Consider the following 5,709-nt stretch of genomic DNA (forward strand, 5'->3'; position numbering starts at 1 on the left):
GGCTTAGGTGATTGTCTTGCCTCAGCTTCCCAAGTAGCTAGGACTATAGGCACCCACCACAATGCTCGGCTATTTTTTTGTGGCAGTTTGGTGGGGCCAGGTTCGAACCTGCCACCCTTGGTATATAGGGCTGGTGCCCTACTCTTTGAGCCACAGGCGCTGCCCCATTTTTCTATTTTTTTAGTAGACATAGGGGTCTCACTCTTGCTGAGGCTGGTCTTGAACTTCTGGGATCCTCCTGCCTCAGCCTCTCAGAGTGCTAGGATTAGAGGTGTGAGCCACTGGGCCCCAGCTAAAATCTCCCTAGTTTAAATATTGGAGATTAATCAACTTTTTATTTTTATTTTTGAGATGCCTCTCTGGGTACAGTGTCCTAGCATCATAGCTCACAGCAACCTCAAACTCTTGAGCTCGAGAGATCCTCTTGGCTCAGCCTCCTAAGTAGCTGGGAATACAGGAGCATGCTACAGTGCCCAGCTAAGTTTTCTATTTTTAGTAGAGACAGGGTCTCACTTTTGCTCGGACTGGTCTGGAACTCCTGAGTTCAAGCAATGCACCTGCCTCAGCCTCCCAAAGTGCTAGGGCTACAGGTATGAGCCACCATATCTAGCCTAATCAAACTCTCCCTCTTGCCCTTTCCTTATTCATTCATTTATTCATTTCCCTTTCTCTCCTCTCAGTGTTTTTCATACTATGGGTCTGAAGTAAACTGTGGATTATGAAACTGCTTTTGTGGATCTTATTATTTTTCTTTCTTTCTTTCTTTTTTTTTGTAGAGACAGTTTCATGTTATCGCCCTTGGCAGAGTGCTGCGGCGTCACACAGCTCACAGCAACCTCCAGCTCTTGGGCTTAGCCAATTCCCTTGCCTCAGCTTCCTGAGTAGCTGGGACTACAGGTGCCGGCCACAACCCCCGGCTATTTTTTTGTTGTAATTTGGCCAGGGCCAGCTTCAAACCTGCCACCCTCGGTATATGAGTAGCATATACTCACCGGCACCCTACTCACTGAGCCATAGGCACTGCCCTGTTCTTCTTTTTTATTTGAGTTTATTGGGATGTATTTACACACAATAAAATTCACTTCTTTTTTCTTAAATCATAGCTGTGTACGTTAATGCAGTCATGGGGTACAGTGTGCTAGTTTTATATACAATTCGAAATATTTTCACCAAACTGGTTAACATATATTTTTTTTGAAATAGTGTCTCACTCTGTTGCCCAGGCTAGAGTGCTATGGCATCAGCCTGGCTCACAGCAATCTCAAACTCCTGGGTTCAAGCAATCCTCCTGCCTCAGACTCCTCAGTAGCTGGGACTACAGGCATCTACCACCATCACAATTAGCTAACTTAAAAAATGTTTTTTTGTAGAGATGGGGTTTCATTCTGGTAGCCAGGCTGGGTTTTCTTTGTTCATTTGTTTTTGGCCGGGGTCAGGTTTGAACCCACCATCTCCAGTATATGGGGCCAGCACCCCACTCCTTGAACCACAGGCACCATGCAGGCTGATCTTAAATTCCTAACTCCAAGGGATCCTCTTGCCTTGGCCTCCTAGAGTGCTAGGATTACAGGTGTGAGCCACTGCACCCAGCAAATTCACTCTTTTTAGCTGTATAGTTGGATGAGTTTGGGCAAAAGTACAAATTGTATACTACCCCAACTGAGGCATAGACTATTTCCATTACCCCCAATACTTCCCCTGTGACCCTTCTTAATTAGTCCCTTCTAGCTACAACTTTCATGGCCTTTGAGAATTTAAAAAAAATAAAACATTGTAGAATATAATTTTTTTTCAGGAGCAAGACCGATTTTTATTAGAAGTTAGAAAGGAATACAGAAGAAGTAAAAGGCCAAATAAATATATTTTTTTTGAGACAGTCTCAAGTTGTTGCCCTAGCTAGAGTACTATGGCCTCATAGCTCATAGCAACCTCCAACTTGGGCTCAAATGATCCTCTGGCCTCAGTTTTTCTATTTTTTTTTTTTTTTTGAGACAGAGCCTCAAGCTGTCCCCCTGGGTAGAGTGCCATGGCATTACAGCTCACAGCAACCTCCAACTCCTGGGCTCAAGCGAGTCTCCTGCCTCCGCCTCCCAAGTAGCTGGGACTACAGGTGCCCGCCACAACGCCTGGCCATTTTTTTGGTTTTTTGGTTGCAGCCATCATTGTTGTTTGGCGGGCCTAGGCTGGGGATTCGAACCCGCCACCTTAGGTATATGTGGCTGGCGCCTTAGCCGCTTGAGCCACAGGCGCCGAGCCAGTTTTTCTATTTTTAGTAGAGACAGGGTCTCATTTTTGCTCAGGCTGGTCTCAAATTTGTGAGCTCAAGCAATTCACCTGCCTCGGCCTCCTAGAGTGCTAGAATTACAGGCATGAGCCCCTGCACCCAGCTTGTAGAATACAATTTTTGAAAATTATGAAGTCAAGGGAAAGTATTATTTTTGTAAATGTTATTTATATATAGTGAATACATACTAGGTTGCAAAAAAAAGTGAATTTCTAGCTATAGATCAAGTTCAAAGATCTTTCTTTGAGAAATGCTGCTTCTGACACTTAATGAGATTATTCATGGAAGTTATTTAGTGCAGAATTGAAAACATAGTAAGTGCCGCTATTATCACTAATATAATTAATTATTATTGGTGTTTGCTTTGTGCCTGACAGTGGAAGGGGGCAGGCTCCAGCCCTTGCTAGTTCATGGTCCAGACTGTACCTCTCACTCATCCTTCAGTATGCTCAGGCTGAGCAATGTGGGGCTACATACCAGCAGGCCAGATATGCTGGAGAGTTCTAAGAAGAAAATGAGTATGAAGGGCAGTGAGAATCAGGCTTGATGGATGGAGGTGAGAGAAGGAGAGAGACCCAAAAGTCTACTAGGCCATAAGCATTCTCACCAGTCAAGATCCTCTCCACTGTCTAGTTCAGACCCTGTTCTAAATTCTGGTATCTTATCATCCTAGACTAGGGTCTCAAAGTCAAGAGCCATCGATAAATAATGGGAGCAATTAGTCCAATATTAGACAGTAGGGAGCAGTGGGGATTGTGGCTAACTGGAAAGTGTGTTTCTTTTCGTTTCTTTTTTTTTTTTTTTTGAGACAGTGTCTCAAGCTGTCGCCCTGGGTGGAGTGCTATGGTGTCATAGCTCACAGCAACCTCCAACTCTTTGGCCCAAGCCATCCTCTTGCCTCAGTTTTTCTATTTTAGTACAGATGGGGTCTCATTCTTGCTCAGGCTGGTCTTGAACTCATGAGCTCAAACAATCCACCTGTAATCCTCCCAGAGTGCTAGGATTACAGGCCTGAGCCACTGTACCTGTCCAGAAAGTGTTGTAGAGGCATACAAATTCAAAATGTAAAACCGTGTGGGCAAAGGAAAAAGAAAACTGTGGCTGAGCCAAGGGCTGCCTTTTTGAGACCCCTTATCCTTGGGGCACAGGGAGAGAGCCCTACAACCTTCATAGCTTTTCAGAATTAAAAAAAATTACATTGTATAATATATATATGTACACACACACACACACACACACACATATATATATAGAGAGAGAGACAGAGCCTCAAGCTATTCCCCTGGGTAGAGTGCTGTGGCATCACAGCTCACAGCAACCTCCAACTCCTGGGCTCAAGCGAGTCTCCTGCCTCGGCCTCCCAAGTAGCTGGGACCATAGGCTCTTGGCACAACGCCTGGCTTTTTTTTTGGTTGCAGCCATCATTGTTGTTTGGTGGGCCTGGGCTGGATTTGAACCCACCATCTTAGGTGTATGTGGCTGGCTTCTTAGCCACTTGAGCCACAGGCACTGAGCCAGTTTTTTCTATTTTTAGTAGAGATATCTTCCAGGTTACATCTCCCCACCCCCACCCTAGCAGGTCTCCTGAAGAATTAAGGGACCTGGGTAGTGCCTGTGTCTCAGTAGGGCATAGGGTGCTCGCCTCATATACTGAGGGTGGCAGGTTCAAACCTGCCCTGGCTCAGTTGCAACAAAAAAAAAAATAGCCAAGCATTGTGGCAGGCACCTGTAGTCCCAGCTACTCCAGAGGCTGAGGCAAGAGAATTGCCTAAGCCCTGGAGTGAGGCTGCTGTGAAGTGTGATGCCACGGCACTCTACCAAGGGCGATAAAGTGAGACTGTCTCTAAAAAAAGAATTAAGGGACCCCCTAGGATCCTAGAGGAGCATTCCTGACCTCTCTCCAACCCTGTCCCTGGTTCCTAGAGGTTACAAAGTGCTCTCAAGTTTTGTTTTTTTTTTTTAGACAGAGCCTCAAGCTGGCTCTGGATAGAGTGCCATGGCATCACAGCTCACAGCAACCTCTAACTCCTGGGCTCAAGTGATTCTCCTGCCTCCACTTCCTGAGTAACTGGGACTACAGGTGCCTGCCACAGTACCCAACTATTTTTTGGTTGCAGCTGTCATTGTGTGGCGGGCCCAGGCGGGATTTGAACCGGCCAGCTCTGGTATATGTGGCTGGCATTAGCCACTTGAGCCATAGGTGCTGAGCCAAGTGCTCTCAGATTTTAAGGGGTCACAGATACCTGTGATGGAAGTTGAGAGAGAGAGGGAAGCAGAGGTGCAGACAGAGAGGAAGATGCAGATCAGGGGAGCAGAGTGAGTGAGTCCCAAAGAGCCTTAGAGACAAAATAGGCAGAAAATGGGTTGGGGGCGCGAAGTAATCCAGGGGACGGTTTGGCTTAGCTTAGACCTAGATTTCTCAGCCTCAGCTCTGTCTATGGATATTTTGGGCTGAATGACTCTGTGTTGTGGGGATGGCCTTCTTGGACATTGTAGGAAGCAGAGCGCCATCCCTGACTTCTACTCACCAGATGCTTGTAGCACCCTTTCTCTTTGTGACAAGGGAAAAGTGTCTCCAGACATTGCCAAATAATCCCTAAAGGAGACAAAATTGCCCCTGACTGCAAACAATATAATAAGACAAATCAGTCGGAGTTCTCAAGGCTGTGACCCATCCCCACACATCTGTTTCAGACTTCACTGAAGCGCCTGGATGGTCTGAGTTAGAATCCCCAGCTCTGCCATCTGCTGGCTGTGTGTGACATTGGGCAAGTGGTCACATCTCTGTGCCTTAGTGGTCACATCTCTGTGCCTTAGTTTCCTCATCTGTGAGTTGGGATAGCAAAAGTCTCTACCTTACAGGATTGTGCAGAGTGCAAAGGACAATAAAAATAAAATACTAGGGGGCTGTGCTTGTGGCTCAAAGTGGTAGGGCGCTGGCCCCATATGCTGGAGGCGGCAGGTTCAGACCCAGCCCAGGCCAAAAACTGCAAAAAAAAAAAAAATGCTAGGGCGTACTGGATGCTCAATATATGCCACTCTACCATGTCCACTGACTCTCTGAGAATCTGAGTGAGGACTTGGAGCTAAGATCCTAAGGGTGGGGCAGGGGTCTCAAACCGCTGGCCCACGAGCTAGCCACTGGTGTCTTTTCTTGATTTGTACAGTTTTTCATTTTGAGTATTAATGCTCTCACAGGGGTTCACAGCACAGAAGAGTGACAAAGCATCCCCACACTGGAGCTGGTCCACCTGGGTTCAAATGACGACCTTGAGCCAGTAGCTTCCCCTCTCGGCCTCAGTTTCCTCATCTGTACAAAGGGGATTGCCATAGGACCAATAATATTGTGATGATTAAATGAATGAATATTTCTAACAGACTTAGGACAGTGTTCGGTAGTAGTAGGTCCGTTGTGAAGTGCTGGT

This window comes from Otolemur garnettii, unplaced genomic scaffold (assembly GCF_000181295.1).
Source record: "Otolemur garnettii isolate 467f Iridium unplaced genomic scaffold, OtoGar3 scaffold00152, whole genome shotgun sequence".
Taxonomy (NCBI): domain Eukaryota; kingdom Metazoa; phylum Chordata; class Mammalia; order Primates; family Galagidae; genus Otolemur; species Otolemur garnettii.